At 38.2% G+C, this 12,831-nt stretch overlaps 1 pseudogene across 1 annotated transcript; it reads right to left on the bottom strand.

The window, feature by feature from the left end:
• Positions 1-513: 513 nt before the first annotated feature.
• LOC148920415 (uncharacterized) lies at positions 514-4,105 on the bottom strand (annotated as a pseudogene). Its single transcript, XR_016123584.1, has 5 exons — positions 3,601-4,105; positions 2,345-2,555; positions 1,768-2,050; positions 687-806; positions 514-522 (listed from the first exon to the last, which is right to left on the bottom strand). The product of XR_016123584.1 is annotated as an uncharacterized LOC148920415 (transcript).
• Positions 4,106-12,831: the final 8,726 nt, after the last annotated feature.

The following is a 12,831-nucleotide window of genomic DNA, read 5'->3' as shown; positions in this document are numbered from 1 at the left end:
CAGATTTGGTGATAATACCTTTAATATTCTGCAGATTATGTATTCATATAATAAGTGAATTACTCGCCGTGGAATCTAACAGAATCATGTCACAAGATAACTTAAAAATTGAATTTAGTGCAAAGTACCTTACATAACAACGTAAATTGTTACGATTTCACTTTATAGATCTGTAGCAGCCATTATTAATTGAAAAAACTACGTTATACCTCAAATTGATTCCGTGTGAAAGATAATGGAACAAAATTGCCTTTTTGTTCATTAATATATAGAAAATAATTCCATTTCCAAGGAAATGGATAAAAGAGTTCTAAAGATACAGAACCATTCTAGTGGAACTTGTACACTTCCAGATTGTATTGTAAAGGCCAAGAATTCAAGGTGTAATCATTTGAGGATTTTCTTTGCAAAGAATACCCACAGAGATTGTAACCCAAATCCATTACTACTATTTTGTACACAGTTTCTTGTCTATTTAATTTTCAAATTAGTGGTTTATGTTTTCTTAGCTGCTCAAATGTTCTGGGTTTTGAACAACATCATTAATTCACGTAAGAAAATCAGAGAGATCAAGAGTCATAACTATTTCAAACCTTTTATAGTAGCACAGTTATTGGATTTCAAGACAATTGAACTTTTCTTTTGTCCATGAACTGGACTCAAATGAAAAGGTATAGGCATGTTACCTGCATTGCTCGAATAGAAACCCCAATCAAGGAAAGTGGATAGGTCACAGTTTATATCAACATCCTCAAGTTCAAGAGGATTGAGTATTGGTGTTTTGCCCCTCCTTCAAGCATATTGGCCTGATAGAGCGTAGAGCTTTATCAATCTCTGCAAATCATTTTCATTTTGTACCTTCTGATGTTACAAATTTGAGTCAGATGATTTTTTCTTAGATTAATGATTGACATATCTTGATATGTATAAATCACATGTTTCCATATGGATGCAGTGCAGCTAAAATACCTGAAACTAAATGTAATTTCTCGTTCATGCAACAGCAAATATCTCATACAATACCCACATGGTAACTAACCTAAATATCTCTGTTAAGAATGTCCAAATATGTTCTTGTAAACAGAAATTACACATGATAATGAACCAAAAAAAGTAATGAAAAGTGCATGTAGTCAGATCCAGAACTTACAACTACAGCAGTATCACACCTTGTGGACATAACATGCCCTATCAAGTTTGACACTCCATAAACAACTAATAAACAAAAACCAAGGACCAAATAATAAATATCCCAGGCAGCAGAGTGATGCTGTAGTAAATGATCAACAAATTCTATATCTTCCTTACACATTTAGCACCAGGTGACAGATATCCTTCAGAGTTCAGCTTTTACCACTTTGTTGAGTGCTCCAGTCAGAACATAATTTGGAGTCGTGCTACAACATATTTCTCAACTTACATGGTACAGATATATTCAACTTTGTTGGATAAAAAGAACAGTTTTTCAACAACCAGTATCACAGGAGAGAATAAAAGCTGAAACTTTTTATGTTTACTTTTTTAATTTTCAATTCTAGATATCATTCAGGTTTATCTTCTGCTTCCAACACATGGGTTATAGTCAAACCCAATTGTTTTTGGGATAAAGGGTTAGTTAGGTTGAGTTGGGCCTTGGGAGAGTGTGTGTATATACACATGCATTTAAAAGGGTTTACTATCGACTTAGGAGAAATGTAATAAATGCCAAATCTTCAACAACATTAGATGTTTGTTACTTGTTAATGTACCATGAAAAATGTAAGGTACCATTTTTGGAACTGGGGAAGATATTCCACAAAAAGCCTTCATCTCTTCTTTAGAAGTTAGTGCATCAATGAAAAGAACATCTGCTCCAGCATCAGCAAATGCCCTTGACCTCCAGAGTGCTTCATCCAAAGACACTGCTTGACGAGAATCAGTTCGTACTACAATGACAATGTCAGAGCCACTCTCTTTCCGAGCATCAACAGCTGCTCTTATCCGTATCACAGCCTCCTCTCTTGAGACCACTTTCCTGCCTTTCAGTATGACCACAAGCCTTTGGAGAGACCTAAAGAGGATAGCTTTGTAACCAATAAGTGTCTCATACAGGCACAAGATAACAGAACGCACAATACTTAACAAAACAAGGAAATTTTTTACAAAAGGATTGTTAGAAAGTGTTTCACATCAACTTATCAAACCAACCACAAAGTCATACAAAGGTATACCAGGAGGATACTCAGAAATTACTTCACCTAACAATACAAAATCACACCATGCAACAGCCAGTGCATGCAAGAGTGAGTAAGAAGATGAAAACAGGCAGATTCATGGATGAAAAATTATATTTTAATATTATAACCTGATCTTCAAGCAGAATCCCAGCAAAACCGCTTTAATATATCCCTTGACAGTTCTCTTAACATTGATTGCATTCCCGTATCCATTATCCCCATCCCCGATAACAGGAATTGACACAGCTTGGGTAATTTGTTGCCCCTGATCCACCATTTCTCCATAGGATATCAAACCTGTATCTGGCAATCCTAATCTAGCAGCCGATATCGAAAACCCTAATGGAAGAAAAAAATGGCATTAATAAATTTGTTTCTCTGTTTATACACTTACACAAGAAAATATACCACGAAATAACCAAGAACTCAGATCCATATGCAGTAACTCAACTTCAGTTACTTGCTTTCAGGTGTTATGATTTTTATAAAAGAATTAATAGGGTTTAATTAAACGTGCATGAAAGCAAGTGCATACACAGTGAACAAATTTCCCACTTAAAATTCAGTTAAAGGCATTAAAATCTAATTACTGGACAGCTAAATATATATCTCACAATACAGAACATCTAGAATAGATAATATCTAGAAAAAAACAACCTGTAAACTCACATGAATAAAGAAGGACGCTAAAATATGACTTTTACGTTTGACTGCTTTAGAGTTCATTCAGATAACAAGCAATATTTTACTTTGATTGAACAATTTCTATTTCAATTACTTCCTGTTTGCCTGGTTGACAATGTAACAATAGTTTGTTCAACAATGATGTCACCAACAATGGAAAAGCTGCAGCAACAGCAGCTTGTAGATCCGATATAACTGTAAGAATATAGAACATGTATTTTCCATATTCCAAAAGCTTAAGCTTTTGTGGAACAGCATTAAACCAATAAACTTTATCAGGATATCAGAACAAGATATCTTGAGTTAGAATCCCTGCAATTGCACCCTCGCAATATAATTTGAATTCCCCATGTTGTGCTAATGAGGGAGAGAGATGCACAAGTGAATTGTGGGCTCACATCCCAACAGCTAAATCTTTTGGAAATAGGGGTATCAATAACAATGAGTATATAATCAAGAGAAGTCCCATATTCCCACAACAAGAAACAACACACTGGCAGCATGAGCACCAATAATCAACCACATATCTATTACAAAGAAAACCAATCAACCCCTTATCTAAAAATGCTCAATACCAAAGTACCAATAATCAATCCTGCCTCAAAAATCATAGTCTGATACCACCCCATATACCAAATCATGCAATTATGCCAACATCTACAAACAAGATAGAAAACCCACATCTAAGAAATTCACATACCACTGGTCAAGCAGCACTGGAAGCCAGCTCTTTCAACCAACTTGGCACTTAGAGCATCAAAACAAGCAGGGGCTTGATGAACCCTGGCAAGTCAAGAATTCGGCGGAGCTTTCGCCGGAGACTCAGGGGCTGATTCTCTGCCTCTTGAGTAAGCAGCGACGAGTTGAAGGACACCTTTCGCAGGAGAGGCAGAAGGGGTATGGTTTAACTTGTGGGGCAGTGAAAGTGCGCGTTGATGGAGGGATGACCCAAATGTGAGATTTGAAGATGGTGGTATTTTTGTGCTGAGATTGAAAGAGCGGGTGTGAGGAAGAGAGACAGTGCAGTATCTGCTAAGCACCAGATGCTGCAGATTCATTCTCTCTCCTCTTCAATTCAATGGCCGTGTTCAAATTGATGGAAGGCGTAATGACTTACGACAAATACAAAGACTGAGCTGAGTTCAGTCTCTTGTGTGTTTTGGGAGAAGAAAGTCACACAACTGCTGACTTGGCGACACATTCCACTTACGTCTTGCCTTGTGGCAATGCTCCGCCAATAGTTTTGTTTTAGTTTTTTAAATTTCTTTTTTATTTTAAAATTTTTATGCAAGTTATATTTGGGAGGTTTGTCCCCACTGTTAAGGTGTCCCGGTTGTTAAGGTGTCCTGGGTTCAACACACCTGTTAAAGTACCATGAGGGTTGACGACAGGTTGGGGTGGGTGATGGCTATTTTCTTTTTGATTTTTCTTAGTTTTATTCACAAGACAATAATTAGATTCCAAGTCTAGCTATAAAATAAGTTTAAATTATTATTCTCAAATGACACATGACATATTTTCAATGGGAGTATTACTCATTGAGGTGGTAGTACATTCTTACTTTATAATTTCTTGAAGAATAATGCTACTCTTATCATATTTGTATACCATATCTTTATACCATCTTATGTGGCAGTTGAGGTTGGACAGCCATATCAATTAAAATTATTTAATATTTTCTTTTCTTTTATGATTTATTCCAGTATTTGTTTTTCTAATTGCCTTAATTAAAATACACTTAATTGATTTAATTGATGTGACATATAATATAGACATTCCACATCATGTGGTATAGAAATGTGGGATAAAAATCAATGAAGTGTAATGTGGGATAAAAATCAATGTGGTACTATAAAAATCAATCCTTGGCCATAATATATAAATTGACTAAAATATACATGCCCAAAAATTCATGTGGTTAATATCAAAATTAAAAGTTCAAATAGTAAATGGGCACATACCTCTAAAAGTTTATGTGAATGCTAATTATTTTGTGCAAATTCATATCGTGTTAATGAGTTATGTGCAATATTGATATGTCAAAATTCATATAGTAACTATGTACATACCTAAATCAATGAAGTGCAATATTGATATGTCAAAATTCATATAGTAACTATGTACATACCTAAATCAATGAAGTGCAATATTGATATGTCAAAATTCCACATCATGTGGTATAGAAATGTGGGATAAAAATCAATGTGGTATAGAAATATCGATGATATTATCATTTTTTTCAGGTCGAGGATATTTTGGAACATATCCATACATATATCGTATAAGTATCGATAATATTGGAAAATATCGACGTCGATAATTTCTCTTACACTTCAGCAACATTTGACCAAAATATCGCTATAATATCAAAAATATCTAGAGATGACGAAGACAGTGTGGTAAAAAATTTGAAGAGTTATTTACACTAACACCCCCTGAGGTTTCTTGTTTTTCACAAAACCCCCCTCATGTCTCAAAAATTACGCTAACACCTTATGAGGTTTCAGTTTGTTTTCACAAAACCCCTGATTGATTGTCCAAAAATTGATGATTTCATTGCAAAAAAAAAACTTATGCAAATGGCAAAATTAACCTCAATGAAGTATATGCACTCCAATCTCAAAGGCCAATTTTGTCATTTGGAGAATGTTTTTGTATAAAATCATCAATCTTTGGATGAAAAATCAATGAAAATGAGTTTTGTGAAAACAATTTAAAACCTCATGGGTGTTCTTGTTATTTCTAAAACATCAAGGATTTTTGTAAAAAGCAGAAAACCTCAAGGGTGTTAGTGTAAATAACTCAAATTTAACCTTATAGAACTCTATTTGATACTAAGTCATTTATGTATCTTACCATGAAATGTATGAAGTGTAAAATATTATAGTAAATCATTACAAATAAATGATAATGGTGTGTTTAATATTCTTTCATTAATTATCTTGTAGGGCTTTTTCTTTCGCCGAAGTACAAATTTGAGGCCATAAGGAGCGAATGATGAAGTTATCCCCTGTGTCTAAGTTTGAAGATCAAGCCCCAAGAATGCTTCGAAATGACAGAGATGCCTTAGGAAATACCTAGGTTACCTTCACCAACAAAAATAACAACAGCTTACAGATAGATTTTCTAGCTTGGCATGAGAAGCTTGTGACATGGGAGCTAAGCATTCATGAGTTTAGCATGAGAGAGAGAAAGAGTTGCGATTTCCAGAAGAGGAGATGGGAGGAGATGGAGGAAAATGGCTTGAAATTGCAAGGGTTTTAGGGATGAGAGATGATGATTGCTCTTTGGATGTGTGTTTATGGAAAGAGAGGAAGAAGATGGAAGCATGGGTGGCTTTAGCATATTCCAACAGCTTGACGAAAGCTTTGTCAAGCTCTTGGGTGATATGACTGAAGAGAAAATGGGAAGCAATGGAAGAACAAGGATTGGAATCAAAGGGTTCTAGAGATGAGAGATGATGCTTGCTCTCTCTGGATGTGGGTTTTGAGATAGAGAAATGAGGAAGATGGAAGAATAAAGCATGAAATTGAAGGTTCCAGAGGGGATGCTTACAGCAACCAAGGTGAGTTGTTTTTGCTGGGTAGAAAGTGGCTCCTTTTATAGGTGCTGGAAACCTTAATTTTGTCAAGTCACCCTCTCCCTTTTCCTTCACTTTCTTCCATTCCATCTTATTTGGTGAAACTTCCCTAGCCTGAGCATGTAGGCATGAAGCTTTTTAGAGTTCCAAGGTCCTTAGGCATCTGGACTTCTTCATGTGGGTGAGGAGCCACCCACTTTTGTTTCTTGTTTTCTTACCAGAACTTGAAGAGGAAAGAATGGGTAAGGGTGCTTGTCAAAAAAGGTGATTAGCACATGGGTTTGCTTGGTTTTGATAGTTTTGACAGATATGCTGGATATTTTCACAATGTCAATTTGTTTTGTTTTGACTTGTGAGTTCCTTTGATTTCGTCAATTCTTTGGAAGCTTTATGATGTGGAATTTTATGGGCTGTGGCTATTTGATATTTTTCTAAGATGTTTGGGCCTTTTCTTAAGGTGATGGGCTATTGGGTTTTCTCTCATGCTTACCCATATGTTTGGGCTCAAGGAATGGGCTTGAGTTTTGGTGCTCCCAAGTAGCCCAAAACTTCCACTCCTTGGACCATCAATGGGCATCGTGAATGTTCGTAACCATCCATACCACAACCCGCTTAGCAAGCCTCAGGCATTTGCGTGGCTTGGGCCCACTTAAGCTTGTAGCGTGGCATATTGCTTAAATAAGGATTTTTCAGTCTTTGTATTGGGCGAAAATATATTTGGGTCAAGCCTTGGATTTTTTGGGCCTCAACAATTACTACATATTTTCTACACTCACAGTGTTTGTTAGCTCGCTATATAGTCAACTTAAATAAGTGATCATGCAATGCATTTCCTTCCAATTTTTTGTGATTAAGTAATAGATAATTGACTAAATAAACATCCTTAAAAGTTTCAAGAAAAATTTCCAAGTATTTCTTACAAATTCCATGGTTTTTATTCAACTTTTATTGATATCGATAATTTCCCGATATTTTCATCAAAATTTATGTATTTTTGGACCATCGATATTTCTGACCTTAATTATGGCTCACATAAATCGATTTCCCTCCCTACCCATACCTAATAAGCCATTATAATGCCAAAATTGGAGCCTAATAATAACCCAATTCCCTTGCAAATCAATTTCTCTCCATACTAAATCCTAAATAATTCTATAATGCAATCATCATTGAAGTCTAAATGTAGATGAACTAAAATATTCATTCAAATGAGAACATGTGATATATTTTCACGAAAAGTGGACGAAATATATCTTGGGTGGTAAATTGTAACTCTTTACCAAGTACTAGTAAAAATTAAAAGTTTAGATAGTAATTGCGCACATGCCAAGTACCAGTAGAAATTGAGAATAAGCTATTGGAAGATTGCCACAAGGCAAGGCGTACGTGTGTTTGCCCAAATGGGGGAATATAAGAATTTTGGGGCTTCACTTCACACACGTGTAGTGTTGCATTATAATTGGCGTAAAATTAATATGCTAACTATCCAATTAAAAATACTCGCAAATGTACGAATATATTGGAGTATAGATTTGTAAATATGAGGTCGTTCCCAAGAGGACTTGATAGTTTATAAACAAATCTAGTTTGAGTATGTTAAGAATACTTAATTTAAACACAATCACAAGAGATGAAACAAGAAAAGTGAAAGGAAAAATAGGGGAAAAGCGACCGGTTGTTTTGTACAGAGACGAAATGTCTCGGGAGAGGGAAAAAGCGACATATTGTTTTTATCAAAGTGACCGGTCGTTTTACAAGAGGCTAATTTCCTCAAATTTCCAGCTTCGACCTATGTTCCTTTTTTGACTTGTAACTTTCCAATCATTAGGCCACATTTTATGTTCTTTATATGGTTGGATTCAGTATGAACAAATGAAGAACCCAACATAGACCAAATGTCGAAATAAGCTATAGAAGTGAGTAGGATTCAGTAAAAAGAACACTCAATGTTTCAAACAATAAACACAAAGGGGGAGGGGTTTGTGATTCAAGTTACCTAATTCTACTGCTTAGAATGTAATCGAACTCTAATTTTAACAAGATTAACAAATGTGATTATCAAAGTGTAATTCAATGGTGACAAACACTAGAGCATTCGGAATCCACCCTAAGTAATCCTACTCATGTCCATGGATACTAAAGTTATGAATTCTAGGTATATTGATGAAAATATTAGCAATCAAGACCGGGTTTAGTGGCTCAAGACGCATGATTCTCTCTAAAATAAGTAAGGTGCGTGTTTAGTGCTACAATACTCTTGCTTCCCATACAATAAATCTAGGTGTGCTTAGTACTTTGATCTAACCACATGAGGAAACCATTAAGATTGAAGAGAATATGAACATCACAAGAACCCTAATAGTATGGTGTTTACTTTAGGCATTCAAGAAACCAATTCACATGAAACTCACTTAGAAAGGATTAAATCGTTTGTTGCTAATTAGAAGTTGTGTTCTTGGGTATTTTACACAACTTCTCAATTATAGCTAGATGCATACAACCTAAGGTGATCAATCAAAGGAAGCAAACACATAATATATGATTAGTTTAGTGAAAGAGAATTCATGAAAAATATCTAGAAATCCATAAACTTAAAACATCAAAACAATAGAGTAATCATGTTTAGGGCTTCAACCTAAGCCGTAGTTATGAGGTTTAGTTCCTCATATTCATTACAAAAATAACTTAAAATAAACTTAGATAGAGTTTATAGATTTTGGATGAAGGGGGAAAGCTAAAGGCATTCAATGGTGGAAAAGCTTCTTCTTCTTCTTAAGAGCTTCTCCCTCTAATTGTGTAGAGATTTTCCTTGATATTGCTTGATAGCTAACCCTCTATGTGAATGAAATTTAATGGAGAGAAGCTAGATATTTTCCTCAGCATTACGTGAAAGTATTCCTCATGCATTATATGCAAGTAATGCCTTGCATCACGTGCAAGTAATTCCCTTGTGCAGACTCTAAGTCTCATCTCCTGTGTTACGCTCAATTCTATATCGGTTGGGAGAGTTGTGATCTTCCAATGGAGCTCAATTTCTGATATGCTACAGTCGACACCCATTAGAACAAGTTCCATGAAGAGCTCCACCTCATCCAAGGACTGGGACATGATGAAACAAGGCCAAGAAGTTGACCTACGAAAATGAGCAAAACGTAGTTTAAATTCAATATTGTATTTTTAGCTCAAATTCATTCCAACTAGAGTAAAACCTATAAAAACACAAAAAAGAAGTAAAATGCTATAAAATATCAAGAACTAACTCAAAAAGTTGGATGAATATTGTTATACCCACAAATATTCCAGTGGGTAACGTATGAAAATGCAAAACTCTAGTTTACTTTGGGACAAAGACAAGGATAAGGGACAAGGCATTCTTTGTGCATTCCTGGTATTTTATTCTTCTTCCAAGATTTCCCAAAAGAGAGAAAAAATATCATTTTCTACAAGCATCACAAGTTCTATTTATAGGAAGATTGAACAAGATAATTTACGAGCTGGTCACCTCGGCTCGGAGCCGAGCTGTCCATGTCACACCAATTTGTTAGGTGGCAAAAAGTCAGGGTTCACCCACGTCCTTTTCTCATGATGACTTTATGCTTTTACTAAGAGGCGGGTGTGGGCAGAGTAGCATGTCACGCTCGGCAGTAGTCCCATCTGGTCAAGTGGTGATTTAGGTGGTTTACACATGGCTTTTGAGAGGACATGGGCATACTTTATGAGGTGCGGCGAACTTGTGGTCAGAGGAGGTCTTGTCGTCGACGTGGTTGATTTGCATCCCTTGAAATTTCCCAAAGTTAGCTCCGAGACTGAGATAGAGGGCGGTTTGGTTATCTCCCGATGTGGTACGCAAGGTCCACGTGTTATACTTTTATTGGGTAGATGAGCTTGGTGTGTGCCGAGCTTGGTACGCAAGGTCCAACTCTCTAGGCAAGTCTCCTTGGGTGGGGAGTTGCCTTTGTCTCTGTCTGCCTAATAAGAATGTGTTCCAAACAGTCCGATCTGTTAGCCTTGACGAGCGGTTCGATTGGTCTACCTTGACAACCTTGATGAGTTATTTTTGGATCGAGTGGTCGGGTTAGTCCCCCAACTCCCTAGAGAAAGAGTACATTTCCTCAGGCAGGTGAAATGATTTGACAGGTGTCGTTTGCTCGGGTATTGTGCAATTGATTGGGGGTATGATGATTAGGTGTCTAGGGAAACGGAGTGATCGGGACTGCTAGTTTCACGTCGATTGATGGAATCAAAGAGAGTGCCACGCGTCGTGATAAAAAGGGGGATCGCAGACAGGATGGATGACAATGATTATGAGTCAGGGTCTTATATATAGGTCAATTTGGAGAGAATTTCCATTTCCGCCACTACGAGTTTTCAAAAGTTTTTGGCTTTTTGTTTCCGAGTGCTAGAAGGAAGGGTGATCCTGGTTTGTGGCAGCTAGGATATCGTGGCAGCTAGATGAGAGTCTTTCGCTCGTTTCTTTTTTTGTTTTTATGGTGAGAGGGAGAAAAGATAGTGAGAATGGCTATGGAAGAGGAGGGGGACAGTGGGTCCAGTAGGGGTAGTGTGAAATTTAGGATTTTAGACAAGGCCTGGCATCGGTTGGGTGATAGGCCGCTAGTGGGATTGATGGTCGGTGCTGGGGCGGGTCCTCTGTGATGGAAGTTCTGAGCTTGTTAAACGATTCTGAGGTAGAATAAGTGCCGGAGGAGAGGGAGGCCGAGGTGGAGCAAGTGCATGAGGTGTCTTTAGATGACGAAGAGAATCTCGATGGTCATCCTAATGTTGAGGCAGAGGTATCTGGAGATGGGGATGCCGAAGACCCTAATCGGCCTAGGGTGGACTTGGATGGAGTGCCATTAGAGGTGAGCACTGTGATAGGTTCAGGGGAGCTGTCATGCTTTTAAGCATAGGTGCCTATACATCCGTACTTTTATGAGGCCGGCCTAGTGGTCCTTGGTAACCAGTAGTACCGTGCGCAGAACAAGGTAGCGTGTAGTTCTTTGCTTGTCAAGGTCGAGAGTGCATTGCTCGGTGCTCTACTAGGGGTCGTAGTGCTCGACGAGATGGGCGATAGACCGACCTCTACCGGTATGACTTCAGATCCGAGGCCAGGGAGAAAGGGTTTCGCCCATCGAGGTATCTGTGTGATAAGATAGGCCCATAAGACTTTGAGCAAAAGTTTAGCCCAGTCCCCTTTCTTGACTCCTAGCTTTTTTTTGGAGTGTGCGCTTAATAATTTTGTTGATGGCCTGGACTTGGCCATTGGCTTGGGGATGCGCTAATGATGAGAAACAAAGAGAGCTGTTAAAATTTGAACTTAATTCTCGGAACTACGCATTATCAAATTGTCGGCTGTTGTCGGTAATAAGAACACGAGGTAGTCGAATCGGCAGACGATATTCTTCCATACAAAACTATGAACACGTGCCTCAGTGATGGTGGCGAGGGGCTCGGCCTCTACCCATTTGGTAAAATAGTCCTCCGCAACTATGGCAAATTTTGTCTAGCCTTTCCCTTCGGGCATGAGTCTGATTAGGTCTAGCCCCATTAGGTGAAGGGCCACGGGCTAGCCATAGCAATGAGCGGCTCTGGTGCTTGGTGTATGAGGTTAGAAAAAAGCTGACACTGTTCGCACTTCTGGCTAGAAGTTGGATATTGGTCTTCAAGGAGGGCCAGAAATAGCCTCGGTGATTGGCTTTGATGGCCATGGTTCTAGATGCCAAATGATCCCCACAAATGTCCTCGTGGATCTCATGGAGAATCTTATATCCCTCCTCGAGTGATACACATCGTAGACAGGGCAAGGAAAATCTTCACTTATACAAGTGCTTGATTATGCAACTAGCGGGATGCCTTAATGTCGGAAGGAGAAATCCCATCTGCCATGTAGTTGTAGATAGGGGCCATCTAGTTGGGAGCAATGTCAACGAACATGGCCTCACTCCGATCTCTAGTGACGGTAGGTTTGGCGAGGTATTCAATTGGGATCAACTGTTTGATTCATCCGTCAAGGGCCGAGGCCAGTTGGGCCAAGGCATTGCTAGCTGTTTGGCTCCGGGAATCTGCGAGGTGGTAAAGTTTGTAAAAAGGGACACCAGACGTTGTGCTTCCTCCAAGTAGATCCCTATGATTTTTCTTTTGACCTAATAGGTGTTGTTGATCTGGTTCACGAAGAGCATCGAGTTGCTGTGCGCAGTCAATTTTGGCTCCAAGGTTAGGGGCGAGGTGGAGCCCAATGAGTAGGGCCTCGTACTCGGCCTCAATGTTAATGGTCTTAAATTGAAAGTGAAAGGTGTACTCCACTTCGGTGTCATCTGGAGAAGTGAGCATGATCCCGGCACCACCCCCGGAGAA

Source organism: Prunus mume, linkage group LG2 (genome assembly GCF_029339155.1).
Source record: "Prunus mume cultivar Tortuosa linkage group LG2, ASM2933915v1, whole genome shotgun sequence".
NCBI lineage: Eukaryota > Viridiplantae > Streptophyta > Magnoliopsida > Rosales > Rosaceae > Prunus > Prunus mume.
Note: the sequence above shows the minus strand (reverse complement) of the source record. Positions and strands in the feature narration are given on the sequence as shown.